Here is a 26925-nt window from a genome sequence, read left to right on the forward strand (position 1 = left end):
AGTGACATTTGGTGGTCTTGGGAATGGACTTGGAAAGCAGAGGAATCTCTGTGTTGTCCTTTGCACGCAATACTGCCCAGCGTTTACTGCATAGATATCAGCCAGGAGAGGCCTGATTGCCCCCAACCATGCCGTGGGGCGGCTCCTTTAGTCTCCATTTAGGGGAGTGGAGTTGAGATGGAAACCCAGGTGGACCTGATTCTAGATCCAGATCCTCTGGGGGAGACGGTGTGAACGACCAACCCTGCAAAGCTCTGCCTGTGACAGGAATGTGGGAAAAGGGAGCCTGCCCCCACATACTCAGCCCCTGGCATCCTCCATCCCGATACAGTGCTCCTGGAGCTGCAGCCACGGCCAGTGACGCCCCCCGTGAAGCTTTTGGACGTCGCTGCTAACGTAGGGATTACGGGGAACAAGGGGTCGGATGCTGGCCAAGCCACCTGCTGGCTGCACCACTGACCCTGTTGGGCAGATTATTTTGCCGCTGTCCCTCATCCGATGAAACGGGGCACCAAGGTGGTCGGGAGGGTTCGATGGGGACGAAGTGATGGGCAGGTGCCCAGTTGAGGAGGCATGCCATAAATGTCCATCAGGTTTTTTTAGAATAATCTCTTTCAAATCCTGTTCTCTTCACTACGTAATTCAGACTTCACAGAAAGACATTTCAAGCTAATATTCCTATTTGGATGACGGTAGTTTCTCCCAGTACAAGAGCCTCATTGGCCCTGCAGCCACGTAAATTAACTCCTATTAAAATCTGGTAAATACAGTGAGAGAACTGGACAGATTCAGAAAGTTCTAACTCATCACAACCAGCCATCGCCCGTGGGCCTCTCGCTTCCCCTCTGCAGCTGAACCATACGAACGAGGACGGGGGTGAGATCACCGAGCCTCACAGCACTGAAACCCGAATTGTCCGCAGCGTCAGGACGTGCAGACTGTTCGGCACTGTGTTTGTGAAGAAGAGACAGTTGGGAAAGCAGAGAATGCACACGGGAGAGATTGCCTACATCAAGATTACACTGTTTTTAAAAATAAACAAAATCCTGTAATTAGACATTGAAAGCAGTGACTACATCACTAAAAACAACGGCAGACCACAGGAATGCGTCTGTGGAACTCATCGTCGAGTATCGTGCCCACATCCAGCGATGCCCCGGGGCCAGCGAAGTTGGCTGCGGGTGTGAACAGGCGTCCAGCTTCTTCCCGAAACTCATGCTGGGGAACAAAATACACTGAACCTTCGGATGCAGCAGTGTTCCCAACTCCGTGGTCGGGTCACCATGTTAGCAGCTGGAGTCGAAGAGCAAAAAGGCAAATCAGAGCCTGTTAGCTCGACGCAAGCTGCTGGTTAAGCATTACCAGCACTCCTTATAGATGTTTAATTTGGTGCAACTAAACCACAAAATTTCAAGCCAAAAACTAGAACCTATCTTGAATTGGTCTTCTTATTAACGGGACTCTTTACAGAGACAGACCATTAAAGTGAAATAGTATTTATTCTGCTTTTTTTTAAAAATATATGTATATATGTGTCTGTGTGTGTTTGAAATTAATAAATATGTTTATGGGAGAAGAGTGGCCTGGTCCAAAGTGAGAGGAACCAGGATAAATAAGTAAGTGACTCTTACTTCAGAGCATCTTCCTTATTGTGTCCATTGCCTGGCCTTATGGGTGAATCTCCAAATTTCTCTTTATTTAGTGATCGATTCATTTTCTTTCTTTCCTTCTTTCTTTCTCACTCATTCCCCTCCTTGCTCCGGTAAGGATTTATGATGATATCTGCATGTTAAATTGTTACAAATTGATGCACAAGGCTAGCCTTTAAAGGTGGACAGAATCCATGAGTGAAGGGACAGCGGAAGCAGACAGAGATGTTAGGGGAAGGCAAGCAAGATGAAAACAGGGGTCACAATATTCATACAAAAAGATGTCATTTAAAGGTATATAAAGATTTCTCTAACTCGTTAAGATAAAAAATATATAATAGTCACAAACATGTATTCACCAAAAAAACAATTACAGCAGAATTTGTTAATACACTCCTTGCAGAATCAGATCTAACAGAAAAACGGAAGTTAGGATATTCTGATCATAATCCAATAAAATTAGAAAAATATAATAAAAAAGCTTTCTTAGAAACTAAAGTATATCTTTCTAAATAATCCATTTCATAATATTAAAAATCAAATTTCAAGTTAAATCTATCTCAAAAGCAATCAAAAAAATACTTTATACCAAAACAGATGCAGCTAAAGCAGTACTAACTGCTCTATCTGAAGATATTAGGGGGAAAAAAGTGTAAGAAAAAATTAGTAGGAAGAATCAATAAAGATATAAGCTGGAATTAAGAAGAATAAGAAAAAAAAGTAGAAAAGATAAATAAATCTTAAAGCTGATTACTTGGAAAGACCATTAAAATAGATAATGTCTTCATGGGCCTGATTAAGAAAAAGAAAAGTAAAAGAAATATATAAAACTAGGGAAGAAAGAATACAGATACAAAAGGAATTATAAGAATAAAAAGTAAATAGTATGTGTAACTCTGGGGCAATGAAGTTAAAATCTAGGGAAAATTTAGTGATTTTTCTAACAAATAGAAAAAGGCAAAATTTCCCCATGAAGAAGAAAAAAATGTGAGTATACTATAGGAGAGACTCAAAGAGTGATTAAGGATGTACCATCAAAACAGATCCCAGGGCAGCTGGTTTCAGAGCTGAGTCTTGTCTAGTATTTCTGTAGGGTGAATATTAATGTCGTATTTATTTGCCTATGGCATATAAAAAGATGAAAATTTTCCTAATTCACTCTCTAAGGCTAGTCTATCCTTAATAACAGAGCTTGATAAGATTATCACAGTACTCCCAAAACCCTATAGAAAAATATTATTTATGAATTTAAAGTTCTGAATAAAAGATAAATGAATGAGATCTGAAGTGTCTCAAAAGAATGTAACAGAATATGATCAAATCAGCTTTAACCCAAGAATGAACATGTATTTACTATCTGGAAACAGCAACATCACACAAGCACACCGCTGATGCTGAAGAGAAAGACCTTTCGTAAAAATTCAACGGCTGCTCTACCAACACTTCAGTTAAGTGGTAATAGAAATTGAATATGTGCTATATAATGGAGGACCAAAATACAACAAACCTCCTTGTAAATGAAGACACTCTAAGTCAGCTGCACTAAAAGCAGGAAGAAGCAGGGATACCCACTCCCACCGGGACTATTCAGGGCGGGTTTAGCCATCTGGCAAATGAAATGAGAAAATAAAAGAGCCCATGTAAGCCTTGGGAGAGTGAAGGCAAACCTTCTTTCCTTGCTGGTGATGTGATTCTATACCTAACAAATTCAAGACACTTGGAGAAAAAAAGAAAGCATTAGAATTAATCAAAGAATTTAATAAAGTGTCTGTGTACAAGATAAACACAGAAAAATTCATAACTGTTCTTCTATACTGGTATTAAATAGCTAAAAATGGATATTGGGGAAATGTTTAATTCTTAACAGAGATATCTATAAAATAGGAACACATTCCATAAGAAATATTGCTCAGGTCATTTGAAGAATACCATAGAATCTTATCAAAAGACATAAAACAAGGTCTGAACAAAGCAGAAAATCTATCATGTTCTTGAATGAGAAGATTCAGTATGATAAATTTTTAATCATCCAAAAATTAATAAATAATATAAAAACTGCAATTTTAATCCTATTAGGTTTGAGAGAAATGTGGATTTAACTTATCTTAAAGTTCCTATGGAAAAATAAATGACCAAAGATAGCAAAGAAAAAGGTGTTTTTGTGTGTTGGAGGGCTGCAGTGGGCTGGGAGGGACTTGCCTTACCAGCTGCTAAGACACACCATAAAATCCCTCTAACATGATAAACAAAATGAAATGACCTTGGCATAAAGACAGACAAATAGGTTAATGAAACAAAACAGAATTCTAGAAACAGATCCTAATTTATTGGAGAATGTAATAAATGACGCAGTTGGTATTTCAGTTTGGTGGGTGGAGGTGGGTTTATTAAATAGATGAGGTTGGCCACACGGCGTTCCATCTGTGGAGGGAAAGAAAATTGGGACGGTGCCTCACACCTCACGTGAAACTAACGCTGAACGAGGGAAGGACCTCAATGCAAAAATAGACTTGCAGGAATTTACAGTAAATTTCAGGACAATATGTAAGTGACCTAGAGCATAGGAAGATCTTTCAACAAACAGAAAAAAAGGAGGGGGGCTCAGAATGTATCCACACATGTATACACACCACGCAAACATACATACATAGCACATACACATACCTATGACTACAGAAAAAAATGTAAACATGTAAGGCAAATACAGTATACTTAAAATCAACAGGTAAATGACACGCTGGGGGCAAATACCTGCAATGCATACAATGAAAGGAACGATTTGTAGGTAAAGCCAATTTTCCGTCACAGGCACAGCGCTTTCCCAAATTGTTAAGATAAGGAAAAGACCTACAACCCAAAGTAAAGTGGCCCAAGGAAATGAGGCAATTCACAGAAATATACAAGCGGCACCATGTGTATGAAAAGAAGTTCAGCCCCACGGGTGGCCAAGAAAAGGAAGGACGGTGACACCAACGTGGTCTCGGTAGGGACAATCCTTCTGACATGGTGACACCCACCAGTAGGGAGGTCGGCAAAGAAACTCACAGGTTGGCGGTGGAAATGTGAGGGCCTGCAGCTGACACTCTATTAAAAAAGTGTGAAGAAGCACACATCCCTCAGCCCAGCCACCCCGCTCCCAGGGATTTAGCCGACGGAAGTGAAAGCTTCAGTAGATGGAAGGCCTTTTCAGGTCAACCACTGCCGTGTTCATGGTGGTCGCAAGTCAGAGAGAGAACTAAATAGCTATTCACTGAGAACCGTGTGAGGACATGCGTGTGAACGGGCACAGTGAAACTTCACAGCCATTCAGAAGAACGGGCCGCATGGCAGTTTCTAGAGAACAGCCCTGGTGTCGCCCAGCAAGAGGATGAACCCGCTGAGAGGGGCGCCCACAAAGTGGGGCTCCTGGAGGGACACACAAGGCAGGGTCAGGGACACGGTCCGGCTGCTGCCGTGATCCGGGTGGACTCCGCGTGAAGGAAGCCGCAGGGCCAGGTGAGAGGTTCTAGAGAAGGTGGGACAAACCCATGGGGGGACTCAGACGGCATTGGACGGAAGGGATCTGGTTACACAGGTATGTACCTTTGCCAAAGCCCATCACACGACACCCCCAAGGTTAGGGCTCTAGATTCTAAGTAGGGTTATCTCAGAAGGAAGAGTAAAGGAATGAACACTAGCTAAGTATGTAGCTAGACACAGGCATAGCATTTAGGGGCAGGTACACCGATGCCTGAAACTTGCTCTGAAATACATTTTTAAACATAAAATAAGATGGGATGATGGGTGGTTAGAGCGATGGATAGATGGAAAATCAAGGTTAACCATGAAAAGATTAACGGTAGACTCTAGGTAGCAGGTATAAGGGTGTTTTTCTAAATAAGATTCTTCCTACTCTAGTGTGTGTTTAAAAGGCTTCCTAATACAACGTTGGGAAGGAAAGATCGACACCAATGGCTACAGGGGTCTAAGCAAGATGCAGCAGGAGTGTACATAGGAAGATTCTATTTTAGCAAAATAAAAAATGACAAAAATACATCCACGTATGTGTGATTCAGCCCAAGTAATCAGATACAGTGATGCGAACATGAAGACAGTTCTGTAATATCACTCGGTCCCCAGGGGACGGAGGTGGGGAGTTGAGCGGGTGGAGGTGAGGGAACAAAACAGAAAGGAGAGAGGCCCTCAGTACGTGAAGGATGCAGGGTGGGTGGACACAGCACACGGGGTAAAATTCCAGATGTTGACTTTCTTACATTTTCTGTACTGTTTTTCTACGTGATCATTTGTTATATATGCAATTTAAAAGCTATTGTTATTTTGGATAATCATAAAACCAAACAAACACACAAAAAAGAGAATTTTGTCATCTGAATCTTAAAGAGGCCCCCAAATCGTAGCCTCGGGTCCCCAGAAACCCGGGACCTGCAGGATTCGAACAAGTTTACGGTCCCTCCTCAGCCCCGAGCTGCAACCAGCACAGATCCCCCTCGGGACGCGGAACATCCCCCAGCGAAGTGTCCTGCCCTGTCTCAGCCCCCGTGGCACCTGAGAGCCCAGTGTTCTCGAACTCGGCCTGCGGGGCTCGAGCTGCAGACTTGGCCTGTGCGCCTCCGACTCGGGGCACACGAAGCCCCCTCCCCGCCGAGAGCAGCTGCCCCCACACTTGTGACTGTCCCCAGCTGCGTCCCAGGGCCCTGCAGACAGAGCAGGAGCTACAGGGGATGCCGGAGGACAGAGCTGCAAAGGACAGCTGGGGGCTCAGCGCACGGGGAGCGCTGCTGCACGGGGCCCAGGGCAGGGCTTGGGGGTCCCCAGCTGGTGACAGACGGAAGCAGCCCCTCCGACCCCTCCGGGAGAGAGCCTGTCCCCTCCCTCGGGGTCACCCCTTGCCCTGGGCACCAAGCGTGGCAGGAAGGGCTGCCGGAGGGGCCCAGGGAGGCCCCCGGGGCCCTGATTCTCTAGAATCGACACCAAGGGCCGAGCCCTCCCTCCGTCAGTGACTAATCGCTGAGCACCTCAATTGATTTTTGCTGCCAGGAGGACCGTGCTGTCCACAGCTTGGACCGTTGGATGGGATGTTTTCAGGTGTGAGAGGAAAGAATAATAAATGCGACAAACAACATATCCACCTACAGAAAATAGAATTTCTTAACAAGAAAATGGTATTTACAGCAACTTAGTTTCTTTTTAAACTCTACCAGCTAAGAGCAAGACTGCGAGAACCAGAAAGCTCCTTTCTGGCAGGAGCCGCAGCACCTCGTCACTGATTAACTGTCCCCTCTTCCAACACGGGCCTCTGGACCTGGACCACCGACTGTGCTCGGGGTCGAAGACCTGGGCCGGCTGGCCCAGCAGCTGCCCCGGAGACCACGTCCCATTCCATCCCTCACTCCAAGGCCAGTAGGGTTCCTGACACAGTGAACGTCAGCGAATTTTAAACCAAATGCCCGGTGCGCTCCTGGTGTGACCCTCACTGCACAGCCGCCTGGCACCTGAGCCTCTGAGGCCTCCTCCCTGGGCACTTACAGGCCGACTTCACCACCTCCCTTCACAGGAGCCAGCTGAGGGGCCAGGGCTTGCTTCGTACAGGTTGGCAGGCATGCAGGCCACATGCTGTTCTGTCACAGCCTAGAGGGCAGGGCGGGGACACCCGCAGGGGCCAGGACTCGGAAGCGGCCCATCGCAGGGCTGGGGAGGGGTGGCCAGGGGAGGCACCCACCTGTTCCGTAGGCAGGTTCCGGGGCTGAGCTTTGGGGCCACAGTTCTCACACCAACAAGGGTAAACCTCAAACCTAAAGCTGTCTGGGCCCTCGGAAGATTCTCAAGATGGACCGGGACCCAGTGACCGAGAGCCAATCCCGTCCTTGGAACTGGGGTCAGTGGGGCTAAGGAGCGAGGCTGCTCTTCAGTGTTGGCCTGTGAGGTCACGTCCACCGCCCCAGAGGCGGCCTCCCCTGACTAACAGCGTCTTGACGCCTCCGCCAGACACCCCAGCGCAAGCTTCACACTTGAGGAAAATCTTCCCAACATTTTTGCGTGACGTAGTAACAGAAAAATCGTTTTCATGGAAAAGACTTATGCATGCACACGCGGTGCTGGGCAGATCGTACAATGGTTTATTTAATCTCTGCAGACACTCAGAGAGATACTATTGCCGGATAAAGAGCTGGAAGGAGGTAAAGCTGAAATTGACATGCAGGTTTTCTCGGACCCCAGGGCTCACGTGGGGTGAGCCTTGAGGGCGGGACCTCAGGCCGACTCTTCCCCTGCACTGGCACGTCTCTCTCGGCTGGTATTTTCATCTCCAAGAGGGCTGATCGTGCGTTAAACTGAACAGCACTCCTGCAGCACAAGCCTCATTTTGACGATAAAGTAGGTTTATAAACGTGTTGTAACGAAGGTGTGAATCCGTGGCCGTCAGCCTTCAAGACCCACAGAGCCCAAATCCCACTCCGGTCCGCGTGGGGTCTCGGGGAGGGCTTTGCTCCGACTGAGAAAAACGGTGTTGCACACCCACGGAAACTGCCACCCAAACAATTCACAGCTTGGGATGCTGTGTGTGCCAGCGACTTCGTCCTCACAGCCACGAGACGGAGCTGACCTCAGCCGGGGACGCAGCCAGGAGTAGCCCCCAGGGAACCGGGCGGCCAGGTGGGCAGGGCTGGGCCTCCGCGGGAAGGGTGAGCTTCGGTCCAGACCCCCCACCCAACTCCAACCACAGCAATCCCGCCGCCTCTGTTTCGGCCAAGAGCTCGCCTTGCTCTGTTGTTCCACGTGCCAGGCACTGTGTCCAGGCTTTACAAACATTTCATTTACCACTTACAACAGGGCTATGAAATAGGTAAAATTACTCTCATTTTTAGAAATAAGAAAAGCGTGCTTCTCGGAACAAGCAAAGTGCTGGCCCTGGGCTTTGAGCCCAAGAGGGCATTCTGTACTCTGCACTGCATTTGTAAATAAAATGTCTTCCAATTTCCACTGGGCAAAGCTCTTTCTTTGGTGCCTCTTAATTCCTTACCATGCTAAATCCTCTAACCAGAAGCCACAGATAAGGGCTTGTCCAAACAATTTCTTCAACCAGTCTTTTTTTAGAAAAATAAATACAGGTAGACAATGCAGGCTGAATATTATAATATTACTTACAGAACACTGAATTATTTGTAAAGACATTCTCAGCAGTGCCAAGGCTGAGAAACCCTGAGAGAGAAATAGTCAGTTCATAGGTAAGTAAGTAGGTAAGTAGGTAGGTGGATGGCTGTGGATGGATGGATGGATGGATGGATGGATGGATGGATGGATGGATGGGTGGATAAGATTATGCCCTAGAAGTTACTCTGAGTCAAAAGGCTGACTCAAAGCACCGTGATTATCCTTCCAGTTTTAGTATGATCTCGTCCCGTGGCTACTGGTCAGATCATTCAAATTTAAGACGTCTTTCTAAGCAGGTAATCATGCTATCAGTTGCACTTAGGAATAACTTATCAGTAATACTGAGGAGTAATGTGGAAACTGACAGAAACGGCCCGTACCTATCATCATCTACAAAGTAGTTATATGAGAAGAGAGAAAAAAGAAAATACGAAAGATTATGTCAAGATTCTGAAACTATTTAATTAGAAGAGTAGTGACACCGTTCATGGAAACAAAGGACTTGGAAAAGGAAACCAGTCGTGTTGCCGTGGCTTCAGACACGCTGAGTGTGAGATGATCATGACACGTCAGAGCAAAGATGCTTTGGAAAACAGTCCAAGACACGGGGATGGAGACAGAGTAGATCCAGGGATGCGTGTCTCAGCTGTGAAGTAATAGCTGAAGTCGTGACACAAAGATGTTTACCCGGGACAAGAGAGCAGGAGCACTGATGGGAACCCGAGCCTTGGAGAGCGACCCCCGGGGAACAGCCCAGAGGAGACGAGTAGGTCAGAAGACAGAGGACCGGGGGCTTCGACGTCGCAAAGCCTCAGGAGGAGAGGGCTGGAAGGACAGAGCGTGGCCCTCGTGCAAAGTGCTGCAAAGCAGATGAAGAGAAAGAAGGTGGAGGAAAGATCAGGTATTTGAAAAGTGCCTGGTAGCCTCTAGAAGGACGACAGATGCAGGTAATTAAGGGACAGGCGGTCGTTACAATGGAGACTTTCTGGGGAGGCCAGTTGTTTGAGGCACAGACCGTAGGATGAAACCTAGGCAGCGGCTGGTTGAGCAAAATGCTCTTCTCTAAAATGAGAGCTACTTAAATATGTCCTTTAAAAGTGCGGGGCAGGGAGCAGTTGATAAAAAGTGATCTCAATTGAATCGACTTCTCTTCTCTGAGTATAAGGGAAAAGGAAAGAATAATTATAACTCTTTGAAATGTGAAAGTAAGAGGGAAAATTTCACTTTACCAATCAACACATATTAGCCAGGAGGGATCAAACACCTAAATTCATTTCCTGATTTGCCTGAAACAATCAGAAGCTTTGGGGTCTATTTCCAATTACAAAACAAAGCTACAGAGATAACTGGACAGCAACAAAGAAAACTCAGCGTGTGTTCTAGTAACGTCTGTAAAGGTTGTTCCTTCTTTCCTTTTCAGATTAGATTTCACAGTTTCCAGGAAAAACTTACGTAAGACGTTTGGCATAAACTTGCTAATCAATGCTTATATTTCAAAAGCAAGGGTAATGAATTAGCTCAGTAAACTTGTTTTAAGGCCAAGGGGGAGAATGGTAAGAGAGACCTGAAGAGGTTCCAGTGACTGATGATCTATATAAAGAAAAGTGATGCAATGCGGGGTTGTAATAACTGCTGGCGCTGAGAACAGCAGAGTGACTTGTTTGCTGCTTTGGTGAGGCTGGGCCCTGAGTTCAATTACATAAACAGCCTTTTTCAAGCTCGTTACAGAGTCAAGAAGCCCAAATCCAACCCCTGTAATTGCAAAAGTATTTTCCACACTCTTAGCAAAATACAGAAACTGGGTCAAGGATAATCATCACTCAAAGCTATCCTGTCTCCTTGAAATAAAACTTCGTAGCTATTCATTTTTTAAACCTACCTTGCTCCAGAAGGTACTTAACCTTAAATTTATTTTCTGTATAGATATATAGCCTGCCTTAACATTCACGGTAGAATACACCACCAACACATGAGTACACGTGGCACAAATAAAGAACATGAAAGGTTCCCAGACACGGCTTCTCGGGGAAGATCACGTGAGGAAGATCCATGTTTGAGGGCGGGGCGGACTCGAGCTCCCCTAGCCCGATGCCCCCAGGAACTCACGTGAGCTTTGCAAACCTGCCAACGTCGGCGAAGTGAACTGCCTGAAACAGTCCTTTCACTCTGGTCATAGAAGAACTAGGACTAGAGTCTTGGTTATTTTATCTTCGGTACAATTTTAGAGCTATTGCGACGGTTGTCACAGATTTTGTTAATGATAACAATAAATAAATAATAGCAACAATAAGAATAACAAATCTTGGGTTTGTCGCTGTTTGCCTCAAATCACTTTTGGAAAGAATAGCAATAATTTTCGAAACTCTTCAATTCTAGCGTGAGCTCAGCAGAGTGAGAATAAGGTCACTTCCCCTGTCCAGCACCCCCTGGAGGAGCTAGAGAAAAGAGCCTCCCGATTCCTTCTAGTAGAACTTTAATGTTGCGTCTCCCAGAGGTGTCTGCATTTTAACAGAGCAAACAAGTCAACCCTTAGGGAAGGATATGGAAATTTAAGACGAAGTCCATGGCTCAAGACCACACAACAAACAGAGACAGCATCGGACAAGCAATCAGAGTGCCCAAAACCCGAGGCCAGCTTTCCACACTCCTGGTTACCCTCCCCCCAAGAATTTTAGAGAAAAAGAGGAATTCCTGACTAACCCGCTCCACCTACTTTTAAGACCGATGGAAAAAGACGCCGCGATATACTGCTGCTCTCAGGACTGCGGGAACCGAAGCTTTGGGCTCAGTCTCTCTCTTGGTCCGTCTCAGGGGAGAGGACGTCACAGGCATCCAGCCAGCGTCCACTCTGTTCCCGTCACTGTTCCAGGCACCAGAGATGTACTGTGAATGAAAGAGATGAACTCCCTGCCCGGGGGGCCCGATAGTCTAACAGGGAAGAGAGAGTAACAGGCACATAGAATGTGCACTGTCGGGTGATCAAGGCCAGGCAGGAAATAAAACAAGAGAAAGGCGGGTGGAGGTCACCTCCTGAGCACAGCAGTGGGCAAGGCCTGCCCTGGGAGGTGAAATTTAATAAGCCCCGGGTTATACAAGCAGCACATGGAAAGGCCCTGGGCAAGAAGGTCCCAGGCAGAGGGAACAGGGAGGGTAAAGGGGCTGAGGCCTGACCCCAAAGCTTGAGCGTGGGAGTGGCCGGTCCTCAGAGGAGCCAGGCCCGGGGCCTGAGGGCAGGGGACCAAGATGAGGGGCCTGGCCAGATCCTAAGGACGAGCGAGCCCCTGGAGGGCCCTGGTCAGGAGAGGGGCCTGCTTTTAATGCACATGTTAAAGGTCACGCTGGCGGCCACTGAAGAGATCAGACTGGGAGAGAGGCCGGGGCCAGGGCCAGGGCCGGGGGTGCAGGGGACAGGGGAGCAGCAATGTCCCCGCAGAAGACCAGCCGGGGGCCTCGGCCACACCAGCCACGGGCTTTCCAGGGAGGGTGGATGGGACGTGGTCGAGTTTAGACCAGGAGGGTGAGGAAAATGAAGGAGTCGAGGCTCCAACGATCATGTGTCAGGGCAGCAAACGAGAGGGGGAAGACCCGGCTCTAACGGCGGCAATTTAAAATCCGCGGAGCCTCAGCCCCGCCCAAGGAGAGAGGCCGCGCAGACAGCGCGTTGCTGAAGTCCGGGGCTCGGGGAGAGGCCGTGTGGGAATCAGCGGAGGACACTTAATCGACGGCATGTAGAGCCCCAGGCCTGCATCAGGGAGCACAGGACGGTGGACGGAAGACGGGCGCCAGCCAAGGACGCTGGCAGGGAGCTGCCTGTGAGGCCCAAAATAAACAAAAACAGACCAACAACCAGACAAGCCTGTATATTCCAGAAGCCCTGGGGACAGAGGGCACGACCGCTGTGGATCTGTCAGCTGCTACTGACAGAAGTAGCACGAGACGGGCTGGCCCTTGACCACGTGACTGGCCACACGGAATTTGCTGGAGAAGATGCTAAGATCGGAAGCGGAAATAGGCCAGAGTGCGGTTGGTAAAGAGTTTTGCTGTGCAAGGGGAGGGAGAAGTAAGGCAGTAGCCGGGCGGCCAGTGGGTCAGGAAGGGCTTTTTAGGTGGAAGAGTCTGGAAAGTCTGTACGCTGTTTGGGATGAAGCCAAGTGGAGGAGAGTCAGTGACGCCGGTGTAGGCTCTGTACGGAGGGGCAAGCCGAGGGGCCCCCGCGCAGCAGGGGGGCGTCTTGGGAGAGGCGCAGAGACGGCCATCACCGTGACGAGAGGACAGAGACGCCAGCACCAGGTGCAGGCAGGGCTACTTCTAGTTTCTCACGTAAGAACCCCGACGGTCAGCCGGGCGCGGACAGAGAGACAGGAAGGGCGGTAGCAGACGGCGCTGCGGGGAGGCGAGCGCTCGCCGAGAGCCTGGGTGCCCGCAGGGTGCGGGGAGAGCGTGCGGGGCGGGGCCGTGAGAGTGACAGAGGAGCAGACACGGCGGCGCCGGGGCCAGAGCGGGGGCAGAGCCTGTGGGCCGAGTCCAGACGCCGGAGGCGAGGGGCGCACGTCCCCTCCACGTAGATGTCAGGACGACGGGAGAGAGGGGCCAGCAGCCCGGGGTCTACGGGGACCGGGTTCGGGGGAAACGGCCCAAGGAACACAGAGAAGGGCGCTGCCTGCAGGTGTGTGATTCGAAGGAGGTGGTAGCGCCGCTCCCGTGCGCTGCAGCCTCCAGGTAAGTGAAGAGCGAGTGTGGAACGGGGCCGGGGCTCTGGAGGCACTGTCTCACTGCCACGTCCCCCCGCGTCTGTCCCCTGGGCACCGTGCACCTCGGGCTGGGCATCCTGTGCGCTGAGGGGCCACCTGTGCTCGGGGGACGTTTAGCAGCAGCCCAAGGCTCCGCCCACTCGATGCCAGGAGCACACCCACCACCCTCCCAAACCGACAAACGAAAACGTCTCCAGCCGTTGGCAAATGTCCTCTCGGGGCACAGTCACCCCAGCTGGGAATCTCTGACCCTCTGCTGACCACCCTGGGACCGTTCCCCTTTCCCTATTCAGCACCTGACCGCCAGAGAGAAACAGACCCCATGAAGGACCAGCTTCTTCCAAGAACATACCCTGTGTTCCCCTGGGGCCAGTGCGATCCCTGTCTCAGAAACAACCTAAAGAAACCACGATTGCCCACGTTTTCCGCTGGCGCTTGGGCAGAATTATTTTACAGTGTATCTCGCGAGCGCGTTTGGTACTTACAGCTAAAAGTTCCAGGAGGCGAAACATAAGCCACAGAAACTGATACCCAGGTCTCCACAAGGTCACGTGAAAACCTGCCACGGGGGCTCCCAGAAAGGACCAGCCTCGCCGACCCCCCAGTTGCTCCTTGGAGTCTGTGTGGAGCAGTGTGCTCGCCGCCACCCAGCAGTGACAGGAGGACCGGCACGCGGGTCTCTGCAAGCAGCCCACGTCGGGCCACGGGCTGGCGGAGCGCCCGGTGGTACCGTCACTGTGTGCCCGGCCCTCCTCCTGTGGGTGCGCTCGCCCCATCTAGACTCACCGATTTCTAAATAACAGTGCAATCACCCTGTAATCTATGTGTTTAAAAAGGAGAAGCCACACACATACAAACATAATCACACACCACTTCCTCGGAGTAAGCAGAAGGGCAATATCTAAAGCCAACGGGCTCTTCTGGGAAGCTCACTTGGCCACGGTTAACCATTGAGGGGCCAGGTGACCTCTTCCTGCCCAGGGTCAACTCAAAGCCGAGAATGGAAACCCATCGAGGAGTCGTCTGGGAGGTGTAGCACCCCGGGCCCCGCTCGAGGAGACGGGAACTCCTTCATGGGGAAACCGACTCCTGCCCTTCTCAGCGCCGCGGTCCACCCCACCGTCGGGTTTCATTTGTGATCGCAGTTCGGACACAATCGGCAATTTGTCCACATAGACCATAATCATGCGGACCTGGGCACGCAGCCCGAGCGTCCCGCCCGCACCCCGCAACCCCGTCTCGCACCTTTGTCTGCTGTCCTGGTGGACGGCCAACGGAACCAGCTCTTTCAAAGGGCAGGTGAGAGAAGGTCTGGTCTCAGTGAGACCAGAGGTTAATGAACCTCCCTTCCAAGGGGCGCGTGGGCGGCGACATCCGGCTGAAGCCGGCCTGCGATGACCTGTGGCCTCCGCGGAGCTAGGCCTCGACACTGCCCGCACCCCCAGCGGCCGCCTAATGGGTTTCTGAACTTTTCCAGCCTGGAGTCGCCCAGTTTTCTCAGGGGGCGCCGAGCCTCCAGGCGACAGTTTTGGGGATCAAGCAGGATTTTTTGCCTCATCTCCCTTTCGAGACGCATACTTTCCAGATGAGCCCAGAGCGATGCTTATCCAAACACTTCACTCCCCGCGGCCCGAGGGAGGAGGCCCCGCTGCTTCTCTTCACTCAGCAGCCCAGCACCCCGTCCTTTCTTACTTTCTTTCCCCACGTGGGACCACGGGGCTGGAAAGGAGATGTTTTCTGGGCAAAACAATTCTGGGCCAGAAAAAAGGAACTTTTCATCTGAAACTGGGCCTGCCCCGAAGGAAGTGAACTGGGCAGGAGACTGGAGAAGGTGACGGGGCTCCTGGGGACGCTTGTCGCCAGGCGAAGTGCAAGGGCATTTCTTTCACTCACCTCTTCAGTTAAACAGTTTCTCAACACCGGTTCCTGGCGCCACAATGAACGCAGCTCCGGCTGTGGGTTTGGGAGAAGAGATAAAAAAATGCACGACATTCATTCGTCTGAAAAGATTTGGGTGCCTCCTGCGTGTCGGGCCCTGCTGACGAGAACTCCGGCTAAGAGGAAAGGACTCTGTGTGACCAGGCTTCTTAGCCTCAGCACTGCTGGCCTTCGGGGCCAGACGGTCCTTTGTTGTGGGTCTGTCCTGTGCTGTATGATGTTTTGCAGCACCCTGACCTCTACCCCTGGACCCAAGTCGTGACAACCAGGAACGTCTCCAGACATTGACACATGTTTTCTGGAGAACAAAATCACTGCCACCAGCCCACCACGTCACCACTATTGAGGACACAGACAAATATTTGCAATAGAATATAAAAAGTTTAGCGGTAGAGTTACATAAAAGTAAGGGTATTGCACAAAAGCAAGTCTAAGCATCTTTACCTGAGACTGATCACCCCCAAGGGGGTGATGCTGGAACAGGGCCCTGCTAAGGAAGTAGGCGTCCGATGGGCGACAAGAAAGACCAGGGGTGGGACGTGCAGTCCAGGCAAGAAACAGCGCACAAAAGGCAGAAGGCGAGAAACAGGCAGCACACGTGGGACACAGATGAGAGATGGCCAGGGAGCCCGAGAGAGAAGCACAGCTAGATTCCTGAAAGATCAAGACCTGGCCTCTTCTCCTCTGAAAAAAATGGATATAGGTGTGTGGGTGTTATTAAACTCAACAAAGTTTTAAAACATTTTTAAATCATTGTCAAGAGTCCCCTCATTTTCAAAGTGAATGTCTCATGTAAAGGGAACAGCAAATGCCAAGCTCTGCGCTGGAATCTTGATGGAAAATCTGAATTCACGTACAAAGAAGGCTGCGACCCTACTGTGAGTAACTCACTCCTTAAGATGCTGGAAGCTTGTCCTTCAGAGAACATCTATTCATTGCCCACTGACTTCATCAAATGCACGGCATTATCCCTTGTAGTTCTACAATTAACCTTTAGTCATACCATTCTCTTCCGTAAGAATTACTTAGACTGAATGTGAAACTCGTGTGTGGACGCAGGGCCTTTGATCTGGAGCACGGTCCACACGGGACGGATGATGTGCTGTTGTGAAATTCTAAGAAGGGCTGAAATTCTCTGTGATGTTTGAGACAAAAAAAATCATTAAGTTTTGCTGTGTTAGTCTGAGCGGTAGTGCTTTCAGTTTAAGTATCGGTGGTAAATCTCTTAGCCGAGCGATTCTTTTAAGGATGACTTATGTGAGGACAAATGGATTTATTCCTGGGCCCGGTAAGTACCGTACAGTATGTAAAAGGTCTGAACATTTGATCAAATTGTACGGCTAATCCCCTAATTGCCCATTGAGAAGGGGTTTCAGGAAGAATTACAGAACCTGGTCCTATTCGCATGCACGGCTAATCCTTTCTAAAACCTTACAGGCTCTTCTGCTCAACAACGTCCCGAGGCTGAAGTCGCCGCAGGTCTGATAGACGCTGCCCTGGACACACACACAAAACAAACACATTTGTTTTCAAAGTGCCCACTGCATTTGAAGTAAGCGGCGTTGACTCAGGAATTCTTGACTGAGCTCCTCCTGTGTGTAACAAAGCCCTTTTCTCTTGGGGGTGAGGGGTGAACACTTACGAAGGTCAGACAGACTGACGAACCTTAGATGTCAGCTCCTCCGAGAAGCCGTTGCTGAAGACCTAGTCGAGGTCAGACAGCCTCCCTCCTGCTCCCCTTGCGTCCCGGGCCTCCCTCCTCCATGCACGTGCTGGATGCCTGTGCATTAGAGCAGAGAATAAGGCACCAGCTGGTAAATAACTAGAAAACAGTGAGGTCTCTGCTGATCTTGACACAAGGGAGGCCAGAGGAGTCTGGGAGGCTTCAGGAAAAGGGTGAGCACACGCAGGGATAACTCACGCCACTTTCCAAAGAATCTCCGTGGGCCGCCTACCGGGACAGGCAAAACCTGGAGTGGCCCACAGTGGCGACTCCATTAAATCGGGTGGACCTACAGCCCTGGAATGAACAAGTACAGAGTGAAAATGACAGGAGCCTTTAACACAAAAGGCAGACAGGTCAACTCCAGGAAAAACCTGTGGCATTTTCTTTGGACCCCCTCCACGCCCGACTTCTCTTTTTTGCTTCTTTCCACCCAAAGTTCCTTCTCCTCCAAACCCCGTCCAATCAGATGGGTGACTACAGACTCACTCATTTTGAGGGGAAACTAACTGGAAGGGGCTAAAATAGTAACCGGGTGGCGTGAGGCTTCCCGGATGCTCTCACTAGAAAGAGTGCAGAAAAGAACTGCAGGCAGAGCCGTGAGGGACATCTGTCATTCTTTTTTTTTTTTTTTTTTTTTTTGCGGTATGCGGGCCTCTCACTGCTGTGGCCTCTCCCGTTGCGGAGCACAGGCTCCGGACGCGCAGGCTCAGCGGCCATGGCTCACGGGCCCAGCTGCTCCGCGGCATGTGGGATCTTCCCGGACCGGGGCACGAACCCGTGTCCCCTGCATCAGCAGGCGGACTCTCAACCACTGCGCCACCAGGGAAGCCCGACATCTGTCATTCTTGTTGGGCCACCTTCCATCTTCACTTCTCTTCTCAGCTTAGGGATGCTCTACAGGTCGTGATGGGGGACAGGCTGCCCCCTCCGTGGGAGCCGACCTTGCAGCTGGTACACAGGCAGGGGACGTAGGCTCAGGAGCCAGGGATGCAAAGCAGGGGTGATGCATGGACCCCCTTCTAGCAGTAGCTCCCTCTGGTCTGCAGAGGTGGCAACCAGTGCCCCTCGGAGGGTGACCTCAATGATGTCAGCATCACAGGCACCAGTGGTCTGGTCGCGGGAACTGGCTCCCAGTCTGTGATGTCACCATAGGAATTTCCTGGCTCTGCAAGATGGGAAGATGGATTAGACAGATTGTCCAGGCCTCCTGGAGCGTCAGCACACTTTATTTTTAATACATTCTTTTTCTCCCAAAATTGGCCCAAGTTGGTTTCCGCTGCAGCTGAGAACCTCGGCCGGAGGGGGTCGATGGAGCCTCGGGAAGTGGCCCCAGTACGGCTCCTCCCAGGTGACCTCAGGTGTGGGAGCCCAGGATGAGTCTGTGACGGATGCTAACGCGAGGAAGGTCACAGCTTCCTACCTCACAGCTCAAACACCTGTTTGACCGTCACGCATCCTTTAGCCCGGGGCGCCAGGCGGGATGGGGGCTTAGGGTGAGTCGGGAAGGACGGGGGTCCGGGGTCTTCCAGACATTCTCCAGTTCTCAGCTCACACACCGCTCCTTTCCTTGCAAAACCCCAATGTCCTAAGGTCCAAGTGCCAGCCGAGTGTAGGAGCCCCAAAGGGTCAGGGAGTCCAGTGGGGACGAGGGCCCTGGTTGTCCTGAGACACAGGTCAGACGTGAAGCACTAACCTGTGCTGCACACGCCTGACCTCGTCACATCATGAAGACCTAACGTTGATGCCAGACTGGGCCCCCCTGAGGCCTGCGGTGTCCGGGAGAGCAGGGGTATCGGGAAGGCGACGGGCTCAAGCCTGAAGTGCTGGGCTGAGTCTCAGCTCCACGTGTGACCTCCCAGCGCTATGACCCGGTTCCTTACCCAGCCTCCACCTGCTGTCCTGTAACATGTCCCTCCCTCCCGTGCACGGGACATTCAGGCCAGCCGCTCTTGTCGCATCTCTTGTTCTTCAGGTGAGTACCAGTAACTGCTGCTGCCGTGTTCTGCCTGGTGCTCTGAAGATCTGGTTTACGGTCGTTTCTCTTGTCTTCTCAGAGTGAGGAGTTACACAGAAAAGATTGTTTTCCAAAAACTAATAAGGCCTTGTTATACTACCTATGATGATCAGTTATGATAATGTAACATTGTCATGGCTGCGCTGCTGGAGAGAAAACTGCTATTTAAAGCTAATGCAATAGAGAAACATCACGTGCGTCACCAACGCGCCCAGCTCTACAGTAGGAGCTCACCTGTGACGCCACCTCCCAGGCTGCACCAGAGTCAGTCTGTATAACAGACTGGAACACAGCGCCAGTGACGGTGATGCTGTGTCTCTCCTCTATCCTGAATCACCAGCTCTGGGGGAAGCAGCCGCCATCCTGGGGACACTCAGGCAACCTTGGGGCAGATAACTGAGACCCCAGCCAACAGGCACCGAGGACAGAGGTCCGCTCACAGACACGTGAGGTGGACGCCCCCTCCCAGAGCCGCTGGATGACCACAGCGCTGGCCGACGGTGGGACCTGAGCCGGATCCACCTGGATGCCCCGCCCACAGAAACTGTGATATACTAGTTTGTCCTCTTAGGGTGCTAAGCTTGGGGTAATTCATTACGCCGTATTAGGTAGTTAATACATCACCTAATTGATACAATCACCCACGCACGTGCACACACACATTCGTTACAAATCCTTGGCACACGATTTCAGCCAGATAATTCTACTGCCTCCTGGAGTCCTGCCCTCAAGTTGTCCACACAGGGCGATCATCCCGTCCTGATGTCCTTTAGTTCTTCAGCCAAGACACTTGAGTCCCTGGAGCCCAAGACGTACTCAGCTCACATCACATTTCATCATACACCAAAGGGTGTATGCTAGGTCGAAGAAAAGAGACCCTCTTGGTCTCCATGTTTGTACCAAGGAAAGGAAAATATAAATAAAAGTATCTGCCCTGCTAAAGAGAAAAGCCCTCATTAGACTCTCCTCATAGAATGAAAGGAGATTCCCAATTTTATAAGCTGTGGAAAGTCTGCTAAGCAGCGTAAGGGTAATGGATGTGTGGGGCATTGTCTGTTGGTTGAAGAGATTCTTCCGAGGAATTTATACTACGGGCTATTATCAAAAACAAATCAGAGAACCAAAATGAACGAACAGTTTCTGCATATTATGAATTCTTAAGCTTTGACATAGATGGGAGATTTTATGAGTCCAAAGATACTGACTATTTAGTATTTAAGTAAAACGCAATATATAAACATATTCATAAGGATTTAAAAGATTATGCCTCAGATCTGTCAGGACCTATTCAATTCAACATCCATCATTTAGCTAATCCCCAAATTCTTTGCCATCATCGTGAGATGAAACACCCTTGCTCAACAAAGTCATTTGTTTACTTACATAAAATGAGTTATGAAATAAAACTTTATTTCCAGTTGACTATAAAATCCAATAACTGAGTGATGCTGTCATGAAACAAAGTGCTCTAAATACTAATAGTAAAGAGACTAGCTAAAAATGTTGGAGATGAGTTAAGAAAAATAAGTAGGCAGCAACTAGAATACGTAGGTGCGCCATAACTGATTTAATGGTGGGCTGGTGGGCTGCGATCTGAGGTACTGAAATGGTTTTCAAACAAGTTTGGCATGCTGTATTCTAGACCTTGATCTATTACGTAAGGAAAATCTTCATCATAATGCTGTTCAGAAACGAGAAAGGGAGCCTGTGGGCCTTTGAGAGGGACAAGTGGACTTGAAAAAAGGTGGCCTTGCTCGTCAGACCCTGTAAGAAAACAGATCAAACAAATGGTACATCGGTGTGGGAAAAACACACTTTGATCCTTATTTTACACCATCCACCAGAATTCATTTGAGATGGTTCATAGACTAAAATGTAAAAGCTAAAACCATGAAGCTTTTAAAGGAGAGCATAGGAATATCTTTGTGACTTTGGGTAAGCAAAGGTTTTTTTCAGGCAAGATATGGAGAACAGTAATCATAAAGTAAAAACAATTAGCCTTTATCAAACTTTTAAACTGCTGATCATTAACAAACACCATTAAGAAAATGATTAGGCAAGACACAGACTGGAAGAAATTATTTGCTAAAGAAATATTCACATTACAGAAAGGACTCCTATAACTCAATAAAAATAAAAGCAAGATGGGCTTCCCTGGTGGCACAGTGGTTGGGAGTCCGCCTGCCGATGCAGGGCACGCGGGTTCGTGCCCCGGTCCGGGAGGATCCCACATGCCGCGGAGCAGCTGAGCCCGTGAGCCATGGCCGCTGAGCCTGCGCGTCCGGAGCCTGTGCTCCGCAACGGGAGAGGCCACAACAGTGAGAGGCCCGCGTACAGCAAATAAATAAATAAGTAAAAGCAAGAGATTTCAACACTTTACAAAAGAAGGGATGCAAGTGAAAACTGTTCAACATCACCAGTGATTAGGGAATTGCAAATTAAAACTACAATGAGGCACCACTAGGCTCCAAACAGAGGATCTAAAATGAAGAAGGCTTTTTTTTTGGCCGCGCTGTGCAGCTTGTGGGATTTCAGTTCCCCAACCAGCGACTGAACCAGGGCCCTCAGCAGTGAAAGTGTGGAGTCCTAAGCCCTGGACTGCCAGGGAATTCCCTAAAATGAAGAAAGATTGACAAGGCTTAATATTGGTGAGGATTTAGAGCAATCAGGTGGAGGTATAAAATGGTACAATTACTTTGGGAAAAGATCTTGTAGTTTCTTAAAAACTAAACACATATCTACCCTATGATCTAGCAATCACTAGTAGGTATTTGCCCAAGAGACACGAAAGTGTATTGCTACAAAAGATCTGCATAAGAATGCTTGTAATGGCTTTATTTACAATAGCCAAAAGGTGGAAACAGCCCTGGGGTCCGTCTGTTGGAGAATGGGTAAGTTACGTGCAGTGTACTCCTCCAATGAGCTACAGTTTAGCCACGAAACGCAGTGAGCTGCTCCTACGCACAACGACACACGTGAATCCTAAGAGCATTTTGCTAAGTGACAGACTACACCAAGAGGACACGTCACGTGAGTCCATCTGCATCAAATTCTACAAGAAAAGTTCATCCGAGGATGGCGGGGATGGAGTTGATAGGCATCGTGGAACTGGGCTGATGGTCACGTTCAACACCTTCATATGGGCTTGGGTTACATAAACACCTCTCTCAAAACCCGAAGGATAGGACACTTAATATCTGCATCTCACTTGGAGTCAAGTTTACCTCAAAAGAGAAAAACTGTGAGTAAGTATCAAACTCACTCAAGGCTAAGTATTTATGGAGAGGAGGACGTTCTTGAAAGGTACTTAAAAATAAGATGCGTTGGCAGCCGGATGCAGGAACAGGCAGCTGGTGGGCAAACATAAGTGAGGCAGGTGTGGCGAGGTTGCTGGGCCATGGAGGTGGACTCTGGTGGAGACCCCAGTCCTCACTGTGAAACGCGCTGGGACAAAATTTCTCCAAGGCAATGAGTTCCTAACAACTACATTTCTTTGGTGTCAAACTCTCATACAGGGTTTGGTTTCTTCTTTCTTCCGCCTACAGAGTTCTAACCAGAACGACGGCCGGGAAGGCCTGACGCTGTGTGCCTGGCCAGCTGCACAGCCCACACAGCCGGCGAGCTCAGGCCCCGTGAAACTTGTAGAGGCCTTTTGAGCGCTCTGTACATCAGGAGACAAGTTGCCTGTCTGACCTGTGATTTACAGCTAGGACATACACGAGAGCCCACGGAATTTATAACTTAACGTTCAGATATAATTAGGAAGCGATTGAGATAAAATCATGAATATCTGAGGCAACCAGCAAAACTTTAAGCTATCACAAATCTGAGTAAGTTAACAAATTTTAAAATTTTATAAGAAATATGTTGAAGAGACTTCTAAGTGTGCTAGTTAGGAAAGGATGCAGAAGCAAAACGTCTGATTTCTTTGCAAAGAATGTACGATTTGGTAATAGAAATAAACTCATAGAAAACAAGCAGGTAATGCTGAAATGTTGACCTGTGAGACAGATTCAGAGTGTGTAAGACAGGAAAGCTCGGCGTGGACAGGAGCTAACGGCCGCAGCTCACATATACGGCACAGCACTGCACAGTTTTCTAAGTGCCTTCGGACATTTCCTCTTGCCACAGCATTGCTGTGAGATGAACAGGGCTGAATATGGTCTCAGTTTCATGGAGGAGCCTGAGATCACGTAGCTGGAAAGTGGCTCTCCAGGCGGGAGGGGAAGGGCTGCGTAAGCAGATCTGTGGGGCCGGTGGTTCCGGGGAGCAGAGGGGACATTATAAGCTTAGACCAGTAAACCAAACTGGGCGAGTCAGGCAGAGACTGCTGGTAGCAATCTCGGGAAAGGCAGCTCAGCGGGGTAGAGCGCAGATCTGGGTGCCAGGCTCGGGGGTCTGACCTCACACCCAGCGCTAACGTGTGACCTTGCGCGGGCCACAGCCCCTCATCCCAAAAGCCGGAGGCCGTTCAGCACACCAGCTTCTCAGGCTTTCCTTAAAGAGCCTCCCTGACTTGTCTGAGCCTCAAGGCCCCGGGAATCCGGGTCTTTCTCTCTCCTCCGAGATATTAGCTACTCTGGTAATTTCACAAGACATATCGTGGACAGGGTCACAGGGGGACAGGCTGGGAAGGAAGCTTCCTCCACATGGCCAGCAGGGCTGGCTTCAAAGGCAGAAGCCCAGGTCGTACACCCACCACGAAACACCCTGCCCTGTGGGCTTTCCCAACAGCAAGAACGTCAACAGGTGATGACAGCTGTAATATATACCCACAGATACCTGCAGACCCCAGCAAGGTTCTCAGGGCTCAGTGGGCAGCGCTCAGATGCACTTCAAGGGAGGAACCTTCTGCAACTTTAGGTGCCAGGTTTCCCCCGAATTGAAACAAATCTCACCGTGAGGCCCAGAGAGGTTAAGAACCTCGGACAGGTCACACAGCGTCTGGGTGTCGGTTCTGGGATGTGAATGCCAGCGTCCAGCCTGCAGTCAGCGCTCCGAGCACCACCCGCTCTGCCTTCTAAGTAGGATAGAACTGCAGCCCCCAAGATGATGGCAAGCACTCAGCCAACCGAGACCGAGGTCTGAGACTTTATATAAACCAGCAGACAGCGTCAGAACCAGAGTCACAGGAGGAAAGACCCGACTCTCAGACGCAAGCGTCTTGGAATTCATCCCTCCCCTCTCCTCGCTGGTCCAGGAGATGCCTTCCTCCCAGCCCACCCGTGCTGACCGGGTCGGGCACCACCTGGTCATGTCACGGGGCAGGCCCGCGCCATCCTTTGACCCAAAGTGACCGCAGGCACGTCTGCGGAGCCCCCAGAAGGGTTGTTTATGTAGGTGTCGGTCTGGAACAACACAGGGGGCACAGGCGAGGAAGGTCGAAACCATAACAGACACCCTGCGTTTGAGCCCGTGGCAACTGCTTAACGACACAGTGCAGGGTGCACGGGCGCTAGGGCTACAGCCTCCTGCCTCCTGGAACCTCCAGCTCCAGGCTCTGGGGGAGGGGAGGGGGGCACGGACCCGGCCTTTGGCTGACGCTCTCCGTGGTGTGGATGCCAAGCCTCCGGCCTGGACGACGGGTGACCTGACAGTGGAGGCGCCAGAATGAACGCGGGACCCAGAGGGGCCTCAGCGCGGGGTGACGTCACGCCTTGTCCATCAAACAGCACTTTCTTTAATTATCTTTCCAAACAAAAAAATGATTTCTTCTGTGTTGCCGGGTTGCTCAACGAGGAAAGAGGAACTGTTTCTACGTTTTATCATCTGCTATTTATTCAGCGCAAGAGGCAGAGCCCGGCGCCCTGGGAAGTCCCGCGAGCAAACTGGAAATTCCGGCTCCACAGATGATCTGTTCACAGAATCATATTTTCACTGGTTGTCAAGAGCATGTTTAATATTGCCTAGACTTTGCAGTTTTTGGTTTTTGTGTTTTGTAGGTTTTTTGGTCTTTAAGAGAACTGCAAAGTTGTGTTAGAGCAGTTAGATTAAGGTAATTTTTTCCTTCTTTCTGTTTCCTTTCTTAGTTTAGAAAGCAACATGTGCTAAGGGAAACTGAGTACAAGAATAAAAAAGAAATAAATTTTATTTTAAAAATACACATTTTTAAAATAAAAAAAATGTGTCAGTGGGGTCAGGTGTTTTGGGGCAAACTTGTTAGGTATGTCACCAAAAGGAAAATGAAGAGAAAAGAAACAGCCCTTCAAAAAATTTGAAATTGTACTGTTAGTTGGTCCTAGACTTTTTAATGTACGTTCTCTAGAACGCTCACCACGGCACGGAGGAAGAGGCCTCTTTGTTTGTTTGTATTCACGGATGAAGAATAAAATAAGAATTAAAAAACACTCAGTAGAAAAAATGAGAGCACCCTCAAATTATACCCCAGGAAGAAATACCTGAAGCTTCACTTTACTGAGAATTAACCTCGTGGCAGAATGCGTAACTGAGATTCTGAAGCTCCCAATTTCTGAGTGAGAAGCACCCGGTTTAGACCCAAGGAGAATTAGGAAACCCAGCTTTGTCAAGACAGGCTGCTATGAAGGATGAAATTCCCCCAGATGATGAAGTTCTGGTCCACAGGGTTTCAGAAGAGTGGGGCCCGCAGTGGAGGCTCTGGTTCGTTTCCACTTCTCCACCAACTCAAGGGGCCGCTCTGGCCTCGAGGCGTCTGCACTTGAGTTTTCTCAACTGTAAAAAGGGCAGCTCGACAGGGCAGTCTCCAAGGTCACGTGTAAAAACATGGATCTGTGGTCATTCACACTGTTATCAACCTCAGTTTACTTTTTGCTTGCCTTTTATTTAACCCTTTAATGTTCAAGAGTATGTCCAGTTGAGGTTCAAATATATATATACATCTGTTCACACACATCTCCAGAACACTCTTCATTATCTCAGCACACGTCCCATTTCCTGGTGTTGGCTGGGACCATTCTGTGCTGCAGGCTGGAAACTTCCCTCCAGGTCTGGGAGCTATACAGCTCTTCCCCCAGGGGCCCTTCCTGCTAAAAGCACCTTGTTCACCTCAGTGTCCCAACAGCCTTAAAAGACATGTTTTAGGCCAGAAGAAAACACCCGCACAGAAGGACCGGACTCTGAGGCCAGGGTGACAGGTGCCGCAACTCAGCACAAAGCCCTGCTGGTTACGGGGCCACATCCTCCTCGGGGGGCTTCCTGCAGCCCGCAGAATGGCTCTGCTCTCCTCCCATCGAGACCCAGGCTGTTTGACGTTTCTCTACCCCCCAGCCCACCCTAGACTCACGGGTCGGGTCACCCCTGTACTCCCTCCCCCCCGGCTGTCTCTCTCTGCGTGGCCCCTGCCCAGTGCCATAGCCAGAGCCGACGTGGCGTGGGGATGCCGAGGGACAGAGGAGATGGGGTCGGGGGCCTTGAAGGCAGGTCAGGTGAGCACTCTGCATTAACAAATACCAGCTTCCCAGCTGGGATCTTCGCTTATTGTGACGGGCTGCACTGGGCCTGACCCCAATTCATATGGTACAGTCTCGCCCCCAGCACCTCGGAATGTGACCCTTATTTGGGGGTAGAGGTCTTTAAGGAGGTGGTTAAGGTAAAATGAGGTCACTAGGATGGGCGCTGATCCCACAGGACCAGTGTCCTTATACGAAGAGGAGATGAGGACACAGACACACACAGAGGGACAACCACGTGAGGACACAGGGAGAAGCCAAGTAGGGAGGC

At 49.7% G+C, this 26925-nt stretch overlaps 2 long non-coding RNA genes across 3 annotated transcripts in view; both read right to left on the reverse strand.

The window, feature by feature from the left end:
* LOC113631647 (uncharacterized) overlaps nt 1-26925 on the reverse strand; it is a 142346-nt gene that overhangs the window by 91771 nt on the left and 23650 nt on the right. The window lies entirely within an intron of this gene.
* Nucleotides 1007-17889, reverse strand: LOC113631649 (uncharacterized). Its single transcript, XR_003437468.1, has 2 exons — nt 1632-17889; nt 1007-1293 (listed from the first exon to the last, which is right to left on the reverse strand). It is a non-coding gene; the product is annotated as an uncharacterized LOC113631649 (long non-coding RNA).

The sequence above is a fragment of the Aethalodelphis obliquidens genome, unplaced genomic scaffold, assembly GCF_003676395.1.
Source record: "Aethalodelphis obliquidens isolate GAN/ISIS:26980383/991018 unplaced genomic scaffold, ASM367639v1 scaffold34, whole genome shotgun sequence".
Classification (NCBI taxonomy): Eukaryota; Metazoa; Chordata; class Mammalia; order Artiodactyla; family Delphinidae; genus Aethalodelphis; species Aethalodelphis obliquidens.